Source organism: Somniosus microcephalus, chromosome 1, assembly GCF_052327205.1.
Source record: "Somniosus microcephalus isolate GS21.2 chromosome 1, FLI_Smic_1.0, whole genome shotgun sequence".
NCBI lineage: Eukaryota > Metazoa > Chordata > Chondrichthyes > Squaliformes > Somniosidae > Somniosus > Somniosus microcephalus.
This window is the reverse complement of record NC_140987.1, coordinates 230,976,384-230,992,565: the sequence shown is the minus strand read 5'-3', so window position 1 is coordinate 230,992,565 and position 16,182 is coordinate 230,976,384. Positions and strand designations below refer to the sequence as shown.

The 16,182-nt window shown below is 47.8% G+C and overlaps 1 long non-coding RNA gene across 1 annotated transcript in view; it reads left to right on the top strand.

Moving 5' to 3' along the window:
• Positions 1-915: 915 nt before the first annotated feature.
• Positions 916-16,182, top strand: part of LOC147124670 (uncharacterized) — a 29,718-nt gene continuing 14,451 nt past the window's right edge. The window contains exon 1 of the long non-coding RNA XR_015078805.1: positions 916-977. This is a non-coding gene — a long non-coding RNA (uncharacterized LOC147124670). The remainder of the gene's footprint in view (positions 978-16,182) is intronic.

Here is a 16,182-nt window from a genome sequence, read left to right as displayed (position 1 = left end):
CAACGGATCATTGACAGGGATCAATGGAGGAGTTAAAGACCTGATAATGGAAGTATTTGAAACAATTATCTCGATTAAAGAAAGAGCGCAAGGTATGTTACTGACAAGAAATGAAATCAACTAGACCATCAAGTTCAGAAATTACTATTACAAAGATCAGAACATTTCAAAGGTTATCACATGCAGTACGTGTGGAGGAGTTTTACTAAATCGAATCCACAAAGGGTAATACAGATACAGATACAGATACAGATGATAACACATTTCAAAACTTATGCAAGATTATTCTATAAAGCTATGGTTTAAAGGAATTGCAGCTGAGTGTACTCTTTTGTGTTAACAAATAAACTGTAACTTAACTTAAAACATTAAAGGAAACTTAATAAATTAAATTAACATTTAATTGCCTGTGGTGATGATGCACTCCAGTCCTTGTGGTGTGAAGATGAGTGTAAGTGAGACACTACAGTTCAGTCTATGACACCCACAAGTCGTGTCCTCAAACGGAGCAAGCTTGGGGTTTGATGTGATAGAAGGTGAACTAGATGAGAACGGAAATAATCTAGAGTAAGAAAAGGCCCAAAAATTAAACAGTCGGTAACAGATCATTAATTATTCTTCTCTTATCATGGAGAAATCAAATATTTGACACACTGTGTGTTTGAAACAAAGCTGATTTATTCACTATTTACAGAATATTAATCTTCAGCGCAGGGTATTAAGATCAGCAGAAACAAACCATAACTGCTGGAATGAACATGGTTCAGTCCTCAATGCAATCACAGTAAATCATGTTCTGGTCACTAATATGGTCTTTCCGGGGGCTTTTACCCAGCATTCCCCATGGTGGGGAATGTGCCGCACCCAGACTACAGGAGCCCAGTGCGCAGGCGCGGTAGGGGGGGGTATATTGAGCATGCGCAGTGCGATACTGGAGACAGACAGGAACCGAAGCCGGGAACACGATTTCGCAGCGGGTAAGAATCGAGGAGTGCAGAAGAATAATGGTCCGGTAGGCAGGTGAGGCGGCTTTCTAAACAACTGGGGTAGGCCGGAAGCCCTGAATAATAATCTGAAAATCCCGTGTTTGCAGCTGCGGGGATTTCTTCCATGAGCAGGCCCAGGTTAACGGTCGCCATCTTTGTAAAGGAGTGCGGAAAGTTCTAGTGCGACGCCATTTTGATTCTTTGTGTAACAGTGCATGCATGGCCATCTTAGTACAGGAACATAGTGGGCGAGGCTTCAGTGTCTGCTTCCATCCAAGTCCCAGTGCCCGGGAGAGACAATCAATGTCTCAGTTATTGTATCCTCACGCTCCACACAGGGCATTTCTCACCATCTCTCCTGAAGGCGCTGGTAAGTGAGTTTAGACGCCATAGAATTGTAAAAGAGCCCCAGAAGGTTGTGGGTTCAAAACCCACTCCAGAGACTTGAGCGCAAAAATCTACACTGACTCTCCAGTGCAGAGCTGAGGGAGTGCTGTACTGTCAGAGGTGCAGTTTTACAGATAAAACATTAAACCAAGGCCCCGTCTGCCCTCTCAGGTGGGCGTAAAAGATCCCAGGACATTATTTCAAAGGAGAGCAGGGGAGTTATCCCCGGTGTCCTGGCCAATATTTATCCCTCAATCAACATCATTAAAAAAAAACAGATTATCTGGTCATTATCACATGGTGTTTGCAGGAGCTTGCTGTGCACAAACTGGCTGTCGCCTGTCCTACACTGAACAGTGACTACACTTCAAAAAGTACTTCATTGGCTATAAATCGCTTTGGGACATCCAAGGTTGTGAAAGGCACCACAGAAATGCAAATCTTTCATTCATTCAGAGCTGCAGCCCCATGTACAGTCCCAGGCTTAGAATCCCCATGTACAGTTCCAGGGTTAGAATCCCCATGTACAGTCCCAGGGTCAGAAGCCCCATGTACAGTCCCAGGGTCAGAATCCCCATGTACAGTCCCAGGGTAAGAATCCCCATGTACAGTCCCAGGGTTAGAATCCCCATGTACAGTCCCAGGGTCAGAATCCGCATGTACAGTCCCAGGGTTAGAATCCCCATGTACAGTCCCAGGGTTAGAATCCCCAAGTACAGTCCCAGGGTTAGAATCCCCATGTACAGTCCCAGGGTTAGAATCCCCATGTACAGTCCCAGGGTTAGAATCCCCACGTACAGTCCCAGGGTTAGAATCCCCATGTACAGTCCCAGGTTTAGAATCCCCATGTACAGTCCCAGGGTTAGAATCCCCATGTACAGTCCCAGGGTTAGAATCCCCATGTACAGTCCCAGGGTTGGAAACCCCATGTACAGTCCCAGGGTTAGAATCCCCATGTACAGTCCCAGGGTTAGAATTCCCATGTACAGTCCCAGGGTTAGAATCCCCATGTGCAGTCCCAGGGTTAGAATGCCCATGCACAGTCCCAGGGTTAGAATGCCCATGTACAGTCCCAGGGTTAGAATCCCCATGTACAGTCCCAGGGTTAGAATCCCAATGTACAGTCCCGGGGTTAGAATCCCCATGTACAGTCCCAGGGTTAGAATCCGCATGTACAGTCCCAGGGTTAGAATCCCAATGTACAGTCCCGGGGTTAGAATCCCAATGTACAGTCCCAGGGTTAGAATCCCCATGGACAGTCCCAGTGTTAGAATCCCCATGTTCAGTCCCAGGGTTAGAATCTCCATTTACAGTCCCAGGGTTAGAATCCCCGTGTACAGTCCCAGGGTTAGAATCCCCATGTACAGTCCCAGGGTTAGAATCCCCATGTACAGTCCCAGGGTTAGAATTCCCATGAATAGTCCCAGGGTTAAAATCCCCGTGTACAGTCCCAGGGATAGAATCCCCATGTTCAGTCCCAGGTTTAGAATCCCCATGTACAGTCCCAGGGTTAGAATCCCCATGTACAGTCCCAGGGTTAGAAACCCCATGTAGAGTCCGAGGGTTAAAATCCCCGTGTACAGTCGCAGGGTTAGAATCCCCATGTACAGTCCCAGGGTTAGAATCCCTATATACAGTCTCAGGGTTAGAATCCCCATGTACTGTCCCAGGGTTAGAATCCCCATGTACAGTCCCAGGGTTAGAATCCCCATATACAGTCCCAGGTTTAGAATCCCCATGTACAGTCACAGGGTGAGAACCTCCATGTACAGTCTCAGGGTTAGAATGCCCGTGTACAGTCCCAGGGTTAGAATCCCCATATGCAGTCCCACGGTTAGAATCCCCATGTACAGTCCAAGGGTTAGAATCCCCATGTACAGACCCAGGGTTGGAATCCCCATGTACAGTCCCAGGGTTAGAATCCCCATGTACAGTCCCAGGGTTAGAATCCCCATGTACAGTCCCAGGATTAGAATCCCCATGTACAGTCCCAGGGTAAGAATCCCCGTGTACAGTCCCAGGGTTAGAATCCCCATGTACAGTCCCAGGTTTAGATTCCCCATGTACAGTCACAGGGTTAGAATCTCCATGTACAGTCTCAGGGTTAGAATCCCCGTGTACAGTCCCAGGGTTAGAATCCCCATATGCAGTCCCACGGTTAGAATCCCCATGTACAGTCCCAGGGTTAGAATCCCCATGTACAGTCCCAGGGTTAGAATTCCCATGTACAGTCCCAGGGTTAGTATCCCCATGTACAGTCCCAGGGTTAGAATGCCCATGCACAGTCCCAGGGTTAGAATGCCCATGTACAGTCCCAGGGTTAGAATCCCCATGTACAGTCCCAGGGTTAGAATCCCAATGTACAGTCCCGGGGTTAGAATCCCCATGTACAGTCCCAGGGTTAGAATCCGCATGTACAGTCCCAGGGTTAGAATCCCAATGTACAGTCCCGGGGTTAGAATCCCAATGTACAGTCCCAGGGTTAGAATCCCCATGGACAGTCCCAGTGTTAGAATCCCCATGTTCAGTCCCAGGGTTAGAATCTCCATTTACAGTCCCAGGGTTAGAATCCCCGTGTACAGTCCCAGGGTTAGAATCCCCATGTACAGTCCCAGGGTTAGAAACCCCATGTACAGTCCCAGGGTTAGAATTCCCATGAATAGTCCCAGGGTTAAAATCCCCGTGTACAGTCCCAGGGATAGAATCCCCATGTTCAGTCCCAGGTTTAGAATCCCCATGTACAGTCCCAGGGTTAGAATCCCCATGTACAGTCCCAGGGTTAGAAACCCCATGTAGAGTCCGAGGGTTAAAATCCCCGTGTACAGTCGCAGGGTTAGAATCCCCATGTACAGTCCCAGGGTTAGAATCCCTATATACAGTCTCAGGGTTAGAATCCCCATGTACTGTCCCAGGGTTAGAATCCCCATGTACAGTCCCAGGGTTAGAATCCCCATATACAGTCCCAGGTTTAGAATCCCCATGTACAGTCACAGGGTTAGAACCTCCATGTACAGTCTCAGGGTTAGAATGCCCGTGCACAGTCCCAGGGTTAGAATCCCCATATGCAGTCCCACGGTTAGAATCCCCATGTACAGTCCAAGGGTTAGAATCCCCATGTACAGACCCAGGGTTGGAATCCCCATGTACAGTCCCAGGGTTAGAATCCCCATGTACAGTCCCAGGGTTAGAATCCCCATGTACAGTCCCAGGATTAGAATCCCCATGTACAGTCCCAGGGTAAGAATCCCCGTGTACAGTCCCAGGGTTAGAATCCCCATGTACAGTCCCAGGTTTAGATTCCCCATGTACAGTCACAGGGTTAGAATCTCCATGTACAGTCTCAGGGTTAGAATCCCCGTGTACAGTCCCAGGGTTAGAATCCCCATATGCAGTCCCACGGTTAGAATCCCCATGTACAGTCCCAGGGTTAGAATCCCCATGTACAGTCCCAGGGTTAGAATCCCCATGTACAGTCCCAGGGTTAGAATCCCCATGTACAGTCCCAGGATTAGAATCCCCATGTACAGTCCCAGGGTTAGAATGCCCGTGTACAATCCCAGGGTTAGAATCCCCATGTACAGTCCCAGGGTTAGAATCCCCATGTACAGTCCCAGGTTTAGAATCCCCATGTACAGTCCCAGGGTTGGAATCCCCATGTCCAGTCCCAGGGTTAGAATCCCCATGTACAGTCCCAGGGTTAGAATCCCCATGTACAGTCCCAGGGTTAGAATCCCCATGTACAGTCCCAGGATTAGAATCCCCATGTACAGTCCCAGGGTTAGAATCCCTGTGTACAGTCCCAGGGTTAGAATCCCCATGTACAGTCCCAGGGTTAGAATCCCCATGTACAGTCCCAGGGTTAGAATCCCCATGTACAGTCCCAGGGTTGGAATCCCCATGTACAGTCCCAGGGTTAGAATCCCCATGTACAGTCCCAGGGTTAGAATTCCCATGTACAGTCCCAGGGTTAGAATTCCCATGTACAGTCCCACGGTTAGAATCCCCATGTACAATCCCAGGGTTAGAATCCCCATGTACAGTCCTAGGGTTAGAATCCCCATGTACAGTCCCAGGGTTAGAATCCCCATGTACAGTCCCAGGGTAGAATCCCCATGTACAGCCCCAGGGTTAGAATCCCCATGTACAGTCCCAGGGTTAGAATCCCCATGTACAGTCCCAGGTTTAGAATCCCCATGTATAGTCCCAGAGTTAGAATCCCCATGTACAGTCCCAGGGTTAGAATCCCCATGTACAGTCCCAGGGTTAGAATCCCCATGTACAGTCCCAGGGTTAGAATCCCCATGTACAGTCCCAGGGTTAGAATCCCCATGTACAGTCCCAGGGTTAGAATCCCCATGTACAGTCCCAGGGTTAGAATCCCCATGTACAGTCCCAGGGTTAGAATCCCCATGTACAGTCCCAGGGTTAGAATCCCCATGTACAGTCCCAGGGTTAGAATCCCCATGTACAGTCCCAGGATTAGAATCCCAATGTACAGTCCCGGGCTTAGAATCCCCATGTACAGTCCCAGGGTTAGAAACCCCATGTACAGTCCCAGGGTTGGAATCCCCATGTACAGTCACAGGTTTAGAATCCCCATGTACAGTCCCAGGATTAGAATCCCCATGTACAGTCCCAGGGTTAGAATCCCCATGTACAGTCCCAGGGTTAGAATCCCCATCTACAGTCCCAGGGTTAGAATCCCCATGTACAGTCCCAGGGTTAGAATCCCAATGTACAGTCCCGGGGTTAGAATCCCCATGTACAGTCCCAGGGTTAGAATCCCCATGTACAATCCCAGGGTTAGAATCCCCATGTACAGTCCCAGGGTTAGAAACCCCATGTACAGTCCCAGGGTTAGAATCCCAATGTACAGTCCCAGGGTTAGAATCCCCATGTACAGTCCCAGGGTTAGAATCCCAATGTACAGTCCCGGGGTTAGAATCCCAATGTACAGTCCCAGGGTTAGAATCCCCATGGACAGTCCCAGGGTTAGAATCCCCATGTACAGTCACAAGGTTAGATTCCCCATGTACAGTCCCAGGTTTAGAATCCTCATGTACAGTCCCAGGGTTAGAATCCCCATGTACAGTCTCAGGGTTAGAATCCCCATGTACAGTCCCAGGGTTAGAATCCCAATGTACAGTCCCAGGGTTAGAATCCCCATGTACATTCCCAGGGTTAGAATCCCCATGTACAGTCCCAGGGTTAGAATCCCCATGAACAGTCCCAGGATCAAATTCCCCATGTACAGCCCCATAAGAACATAAGAACATAAGAAGTAGGAGCAGGAAGAGGTTATACGGCCCCTCGGGCCTGCTCCGCCATTTAATAGGATCATGGCTGATCTGAACCTAGTCTCACGTCCACTTCCCTGCCCATTCCACGTAACCCCTAATTCCCTTATCAGCTAGGAAACTGTCTATCTCCGTTTATAATTTATTTAATGTCGCAGCTTCCACAGCTCTCTGAGGTAGCAAATTCTATAGATTCACCACCCTCTGAGTGAAGAAGTTTATCCTCATCTCAGTTTTGAAAGGGCAGCCCCTTATTCCAAGATTATGCCCCCTAGTTCTAGTCTCACCCATCAGTGGAAACATCCTCCCCGTATCCACCCGATCAAGCCCCCTCACAATCTTATATGTTTCGATAAGATTGCCTCTCATTCTTCTGAATTTCAATGAGTAGAGGCCCAACCTACTCAACGTTTCCTCATAAGTCACCCCCTCATCTCCGATATCAACCAAGTGAACCTTCTCTGAACTGCCTCGAGAGCAAGTATATCTTTTCTTAAATATGGAAACCAAGACTGTACGCAGTATTCCAGGTGTGGCCTCACCAGTACCCTGTATAACTGAAGCAAGACTTCCCTGCTTTTATACTCCATTCCCCTTGCAATAAAAGCCAAGATTCCATTGGCCTTCCTGATCACCTGCTATACCTGCATACTAACCTTCTGTGTTTCATGCAGCAGGATCCCCAAATCCCTTTGTACTATAGCACTTTGCAGTTTCTCTCCATTTAGATAGTAACTTGCTCTTTGATTGTTTCTGCTAAAGTGCATAACCTCACACTTCCCAACATTATATTCCATCTGCCAAATTTCTGCCCACTCACTTAGCTTGTCTATGTCTTTTTGCAGGTTTTTTTATGTCCTCCTCACTCACTGCTTTCCCTCCCATCTTTGTATCATTGGCAAACTTGGATATATTGCACTTGGTCCCCTCCTCCAAATCGTTAATATAGGTTGTAAAGAGTAGGGATCCCAGCACTGACCCCTGCAGAACACCACTAGTTACTGATTGCTAACCCGAGAATGAACCATTTATCCGAACTCTCTGTTTTCTGTTAGATAGCCAATCTTCCACCCATGCCAGTATATTACCCCCAATCCCGTGATTTTTTATCTTGTGCAGTAATCTTTTGTGCAGCACCTTGTCAAATGCCTTTTGGAAGTCCAAATACACCACATCCACTGGTTCCCCTTTATCCACCCTGTTTGTTACGTCCTCAAAGAATTCGAGCAAATTTCTCAAACATGACTTCCCCTTTATAAAACCATGGTGTGTAGATGCCGATGTTGGACTGGGGTCGACAAATGTAAGAAATCACACAACACCAGGTTATAGTCCAACAGCTTTATTTGAAATCACAAGCTTTCGGAGCGCTGCTCCTTCATCAGGTGAAGTGGAGAGATGCATAAAAACACAGCTTATATAGTCAGAGAATAATGTCAGATGTTTACAGGTAATCTTTCTAACTGCCGTTTATCACACCTCGGCAGAGAGATAAACACAGCAATCAAAGGTGTAAATGGTGTCCAAACAGGTCAGTCAGGAAAACATTACATCAAAGAACAATGAGGTGGGGTCACAAGGGGTCAAATGTTGCAGATGCTGGGGACCCACGGTGAAGAATCAGTGAAAAGATTACACGATAACATCAACAAGTTCCATCCCACAATCAAACTCACCATGGACTACTCCTCAGAATCGGTTTCATTCTTGGACACACGAATCTCCATCAAAGACGGACACCTCAGCACTTCACTCTACCGCAAGCCCACGGACAACCTCAGGATGCTTCACTTCTCCAGCTTCCACCCTAACCACATTAAAGAAGCCATTCCCTATGGACAAGCCCTGCGAATACACAGGATCTGCTCAGACGAGGAGGAACGTGATGGACACCTACAGACGCTGAAAGACACCCTCGTAAGAACGGGATATGGCGCTCGACTCGTCGATCGACAGTTCCGACGGGCCATAGCGAAAAATCGCATAGACCTCCTCAGAAGACAAACACGGGACACAACCAACAGAGTACCCTTCGTCGTCCAGTACTTCCCCGGAGCGGAGAAACTGTGCCATGTTCTTCGCAGCCTTCAACATGTCATCGATGATGACAAACACCTCGCTAAGGCCATCCCCACACCTCCACTACTCGCCTTCAAACAGCCGCCTAACCTCAAACAGACCATCGTTCGCAGCAAATTACCCAGCTTTCAGGAGAACAGCGACCACGGCACCACACAACCCTGCCACGGCAACCTCTGCAAGACATGCCAGATCATCAACACAGATAACATCATCACACGTGAGGACACCACCCACCAGGTACATGGTACATACTCATGTGACTCGGCCAACGTTGTCTACCTCATACATTGCAGGAAAGGATGCCCCGGAGCATGGTACATCGGTGAGACCATGCAGACACTGTGACAATGGATGAACGGACACCGTACAACAATCGCCAGGCTGGAGTGTTCCCTCCCAGTCGGGGAACACTTCAGCAGTCAAGGACATTCAGCCTCCGATCTTTAGGTAAGCATTCTCCAAGGCAGCCTTCGAGACACACGACAACGCAAAATCGTCGAGCAGAAACTGATAGCCAAGTTCCGCACCCATGAGGACGGCCTCAACCGGGATCTTGGGTTCACGTCACACTACATGTAACCCCACCTGACGTAGGGTCATCCAGACTCGAGTCGTCGTTGGTTTGTTCTCTCCACACAGATGCGGCCGGACCTGCTGTGATTTCCAGCGAAAAAAATGTTTTTTGTCTGTTTTTTTGTTTTACATACAGACCCCAGCATCTGCAACATTTGACCCCTTGTGACCCCACCTCATTGTTCTTTGATGTAATGTTTTCCTGACTGACCTGTTTGGACACCATTTACACCTTTGATTGCTGTGTTTATCTCTCTGCTGAGGTGTGATAAATGGCAGTTAGAAAGATTACCTTTAAACATCTGACATTATTCTCTGACTATATAAGCTGTGTTTTTATGCATCTCTCCACTTCACCTGACGAAGGAGCAGCGCTCCGAAAGCTTGTGATTTCAAATAAAGCTGTTGGACTATAACCTGGTGTTGTGTGATTTCATAAAACCATGCTGACTCTGTCCGATTAAATTATGCTTAGCCAAATGTCCTGTCGCTGCTTCCTTAATAATGGACTCCAACATTTTACCAACCACAGATGTTAGGCTAACTGGTCTATAGTTTCCAGCCTTTTGCCTACCTCCCTCTTTAAATAAGGGTGTTACATTAGCAGTTTTCCAAGCTGCTGGGACCTTTCCTGAATCCAGGGAGTTTTGGAAAATTACCACCAATGCATCCGCAATCCCTACCGCCACTTCTCTCAAGACCCTAGGATGTAAGCCATCAGGTCCAGGGGATTTATCCGCCTTAAGTCCCATTATCTTACCGAGTACCATCTCCTTAGTGATTTTAATCGTGTTTAGCTCCTCCCCCCCCCCCATAGCCCCCTGTTTGTCCAGTGTTGGGATATTTTTAGTGTCCTCTACTGTAAAGACTGATACAAAATATTTGTTCAGTGTTTCTGCCATCTTCATGTTCCCCACTACTAATTTCCCAGTCTCGTCCTCTAAGGGACCAACATTCACTTTAGCCACCCTTTTTCTTTTTATATAACTGTAGAAAATCTTGCTATCTGTTTTTATATTATTTGCTAGTATACTTTCATAATCCATCTTCCCTTTCTTAATTAATCTTTCAGTTATTCTTTGCTGGCTTTTAAACGCTTCCCAATCTTCTATCCTCCCACTAGATTTGGCTACTTTATATGCCCTTGTTTTCAGTCGGATACTATCCTTAATTACTTTACTTAGCCATGGATGGCTGTCTTTTCTTTTATGCCCCTTTTTCCTCAGTGGAATATATTTTTCTTGAAAGTTGTGAAAAATCTCCTTGAATGTACACCACTGCTCATGTACCGTCTTACGCCTTAATCTATTTTACCAGTCCACTTTAGTCAACTCTGCTCTCATACCTTCATAGTCTCCTTTCAGTCCCAGGGTCGGAATCCCCATGTACAGTCCCAAGGGTTGGAATCCCCATGTACAGTCCCGGGGTTGGAATCCCCATGTACAGTCCCGGGGTCAGAATCACATTGTACAGTCCCAGGGTCAGAATCCCCATGTACAGTCCCGGGGTCAGAATCCCCATGTACAGTCCCAGGGCCGGAATCCCCATGTACAGTCCCAGGGCTGGAATCCCCATGTACAGTCCCGGGGCCGGAACCCCATGTACAGTCCCGGGGTCGGAATCCCCATGTACAGTCCCGGGGTCGGAATCCCCATGTACAGTCCCGGGGCCGGAATCCCCATGTACAGTCCCGGGGTTGGAATCCCCATGTACAGTCCCGGGGTCGGAATCTCCATGTACAGTCCTGGGGTCAGAATCCCCATGTACAGTCCCAAGGTAAGAATCCCCATGTACAGTCCCAGGGTCGGAATCCCCATGTACAGTCCCAGGGTCGGAATCCCCATGTACAGTCCCGGGGTCGGAATCCCCATGTACAGTCCCGGGGTCGGAATCCCCATATACAGTCCCAGGGTTAGAATCCCCATGTACAGTCCCAGGGTTAGAATCTCCATGTACAGTCCCAAGGTTGGAATCCCCATGTACAGTCCCAAGGTTGGAATCCCCATGTACAGTCCCAGGGTTAGAATCCCCATGTACAGTCCCAGAGTTACAATCCCCATGTACAATCTCTGGGTTACAATCCCCCTGTACAGTCCCAGGGTCAGGAGGTGGGGTAGCATTGCTGGTTAAAGAGGAGATTAACACAATAGTAAGGAAGGATATTAGCTTTGATGATGTGGACTCTGTATGGGTAGAGCTGAGAAATACCAAGGGGCAGAAAACATTAGTGGGAGTTGTATACAGACCCCCAAACAGTAATGCGGAGGTTGGGGATGGCATTAAATGGGAAATTAGAGACGCGTGCAATAAGGGCTCAGCTGTTATCATGGGTGACTTTAATCTACATATAGATAGGGCTAACCAAATTAGTAACAATACTGTGGAGGAGCAATTCCTGGAGTGTATACGGGATGGTTTCCTGGACCAATATGTCGAGGAACCAATTGAGATTAGGCCATCTTAGACTGGGTATTGTGTAATGAGAAAGGATGAATTAGCAATCTTGTTGAGTGAGGCCCCTTGGGGCGTAGCGATCATAATATGATAGAATTCTTCATTAAGATGGAGAGTGAAGTATTTGACTCAGAGACTAGTGTCCTGAATTTAAATAAAGGAAACTACGATGGTATGAGGTGCGAGTGGGTAGGATGGATTGGGGAATGTTACTTAAAGGGTTGACGGTGGATAGGCAATGGCAAACATTTAATGATCGCATGGATGAACTACAGAATTTGTTCATCCCTGTTTGGCATAAAAATAAAACAAAAAAGGTGTCTCAACTGTGGCTAACAAGGGAAAATAGTGATAGCATAAGATCCAAGGAGAGTACATTTAATTGGCCAGAAAAAGCAGCAAACCTGAGGATCGGGAGCAGTTTAAGATTCAGCAAAGGAGGACAAATGGATTAATTAAGAGGGGTAACATAGAGTATGAGAGTAAGCTTTCAGGGAACATAAAAACTGACTGTAAAAGCTTCTATAGATATGTGAAGAGAAAAAGATTGGTGAAGTCAAGCGTAGGTCCCTTGCAGTCAGAATCAGGGGAATTTATAATGGGGAACAAAGAAATGGCATACCAATTAAATACATATTTTGGTTCTGTCTTCACAAAGGAGGACACAAATAACCTCCCAGAGATGTCAGGGGACATAGGGTCTAATGAGAGGGAGGAACTGAATGAAATCAGTATTTGTAGGGAAATGGTGTTAGGGAAAATGACGGGATTGAAGACCGATAAATCCCCAGGGCCTGATAATCTACATCCTAGAGTAATTAAGGAAGTGGCCCTGGAGATAGTAGATGCATTGCCAGTCATCTTCCAAAATTCGATAGACTCTGGAACAGTTCCCATGGATTGGAGGGTAGGTAATGTTACCCCACTATTCAAAAAAGGTGGTAGAGAGTAAACGGGGAATTATAGGGCTAAAAATTGGCCTGAGGCGCCCAAGCGGTGCAAAGTTGGCCTGGGCACTGGAATTTGAGCCGTGATCACCGCATTAGCGATCGCCGCAAATTCAGCTTGAGCGCCCCAAGAGGGACACGGGGCGAGGCTCGAGGCACTCCGCGTCCCTCTTAGGGCGCAGAAACTGAATTTTGCAGTGCAATGTGCCGCAGCACCAGACACTGCGGCGCAGCACACTACGGTACTGCAGGCCTTCCTCCCACTGTTAAGGGGGAGGGGCCAGCAACAGCGCGATCCCCGATCACGGGGGCCGGCCGAAGAGCCCGGCACCAAGGAGAAGTGCTGGGCTCTCGGGAAACAGCCGACATTGCCGTGTCGGTGGGGGCCAGGAGGCCGGGGACGGAGGTGCTGGCAGGCGGCCGCCGAAAAAAGCGGCCGCCCCGCACCTCCATCTTAACTTGCGCCTCTGCCGGCGCAGCAAGGCCCCGGGAAGTTGGCGCTGTTTGCGAATGCCGCTGCAGCGGCGTTCGCAAACAAATTTTGCGATCGGTGCGCTAATGGGGCGCTGTGCACACCGATGATGTCATCAGTGGAGGCGCAGCGCAACAGGCTAACGCCACCATTAGCGCCCCCGCTGAATATCGCGGGAGGTGCAGCCAGTGGCGCTACAGCCACTGACTGCCTCTTTAGGCGCTAAAATGTGGCGCTAGTCACCCAATTTTTAGCCCATAGACCGGTAAGCCTGACATCGGTGGTGGTGAAAATGTTAGAATCTATTATAAAAGATGTAATAGCAGAACACTTGGAAAAAAGTGACAGGATCGGACAAAAATCAACATGGATTTACAAAAGGTAAATCATGCTTGACTAATCTACTGTAATTTTTTGAGGTTATAACTGGTAGAATAGATAAGGTAGAACCAATGGATGTGGTGTATTTGGACTTTCAGAATGCTTTCGATAAGGTCCCGCATAAGAGATTAGCGTGTAAAGTTAAAGCACAAGGGAATGGGGGCCAGGTACTGACTTGGATAGAGAACTGGTTGGCAGACAGGAAGCAAAGAGTTGGAATAAACGGGTCTTTTCTGAGTGGCAGGCAGTGACTAGTGGGGTACCACAGGGATCGGTCCCAGGAACCCAGCTATTACAATATATATTAATGAACTAGATGAGGGAACTAGATGTAATATCTCCAAGTTTGAAGATGACACAAAGCTGGGTGGGCATGTGTGCTGTGAGGAGCATGCAGAGAAACTCTAGTATGATTTGGACAGGTTGGGTGATTGGGCAGATGCAGTATAATGTGGATAAATGTGAGGTTATCCACTTTGGTGTCAAAAACAGGAAGGCAGATTATTATCTGAATGGCAATAGATTGGGAGAAGGGGAAGTGCAACGAGACCTGGGTGTCCTTGTGCACCAGTCGCTGAAGGTAAGCATGCAGGTGCAGCAGGCGGTTAAGAAGGCAAATGGTATGTTGGCCTTTGTAGCGAGAGGATTCTGTTGTGTATGTAATATGTATGCTACTTTAACCCTATGGCCAGGGCAGCACTACTTTGTAGGGCGTAGTGATACCGTAGTACCACTCCTGGCCATAGGGGTATAAATAGTACTGCGGGTACTGATCTCCCCTCAGTTCCCGCCTGTGGGTATGAAGTAAAGACCTAAGTTAAACCCTTCCAAGCTGTCTCTTCCTTTTTGTATCAAGTATATGCGAATACTTTACACTGGCGACTAGGAACGTTCGAACTCACCAGTACAAGGTGCAACAAAGGATCGGTAGCAGTACGGGGAGAGAAGCTTCTTACCAGCCTGCAGAGTCCAGCGTCGACCGAAGGAGGCCACCCAGTTCAGGAGGAGCGGCAGCAACGGAGCGAGAGAGAGAGGTTCCAGCGAAGGCTGCGGCAGCTGAGAGAAGAGGCTGAACGGGCGCTCCAGCCACGGGGCAAAAGTCCACCCAGGGTCAGGTAAACTGCAATCCTTCCTGGGGAACGCGAGCTGCAAGGGCCAGAACGGGCAGGCGATCTGGGGAACAAACGGAGCCACAAGGACTAGCGGGCCACGAGAGGGGAAGGTCGTTGTAATAGCGGCGGTGGCAATAAGGGAGCTGCAAGAAAAAAAAATAACGAACCTGGAGAGACGTCTTTGACAGCAGAGGGAGAAAAGGCGGGAAAAGCGCCATCTAGTGGACAAAGGGGAAAGTTTTTCTCTTCAGCAGTTTAAAATGAACAGCGCCATCTAGTGGACAAAAGGGGGAAAGTTTTTCTCTTAGAAAAAAAATAACAGCGCCATCTAGTGGAAAAAGGCGGGAAAACCTCTTCAGTAGTTTTAAAAATGGCTAAAGAAGCTCGGTTGTCAGAATTTGTTGCCGACATAGAAGATTGGGACGCATATGTAGAAAGGCATGAGCTTTATTGCATAGTAAACAAGGTGAAAGATGACGAAAAGGCAGCAACCTTATTAAATTCTATGGGGGCAAAAACATACGGTCTGCTGAGGAATCTTCTTACTCCAGAAAAGCCAGCAGACAAAACGTATGCCCAAATCGTTGATACGTTAAAGGAACATTTAAACCCTAAGCCACCATTTATAGCGGAAAGGTACCGCTTTTACAGACGCGACCAAAGGAATGATGAGTCGCAGGCAGCCTATTTAGCTGAGCTCAGACGGTTGTCCAAACATTGCCAGTTTGGAGCCTTTTTGGCGGAAGCGATCAGAGACAGATTTGTCTGTGGCATGTTAAATGAGAGTACACGAAAACGGTTGCTGGCCAAGAAACAGCTCAGCCTAGATCAGGCGATGGAAATAGCATTGGCACATGAAGCAGCAGCACAGGGTGCTGCCCAAATACGACAAAATACAACCGGCTATGACACCCATGAGGTGACATTTCACAAAGGTAAATGCTACCGTTGTGGCAAAACCACCCACGACCAAAGTAATTGTTGGTTTCGTGATAAAATATGCCGGCAGTGTGGGAAAAAGGGGCATATAGCGAAAGTTTGTCGGTCGGGTACGAAACCCAATAGTGGGGGCAATCCGAGCAGTACCAAGGCAAGGACAAAAATACATAAGATATCTGACAGTAGCTCAGACGAGTCACAGGAAGGCACAAAAGCAGAGCCTAAAGGTCTGGGATGTCTCAAGTTATATGGTGTAGACAAAACGGAGGACCACAGCACAATGTGGGTTAAAATGAAGGTAGCAGGCGTCGAAGTTAATATGGAGCTGGACACGGGTTCAGCCCTATCAGTAATTAATGAACAAGATTATAACAGGCTGTTCAAACGCATTCCCTTAAAGGATACCAAAATCAAATTAAAAACATATACGGGACAAAAAGTTTACCCGAAGGGAAAAATGCAAGTAACAGTTAAATACAATGGCAGAAAAGTGCCAGGACTTTATTTATACGTCCTACCAAACGGCGGACCACCACTTTTGGGTCGGGAATG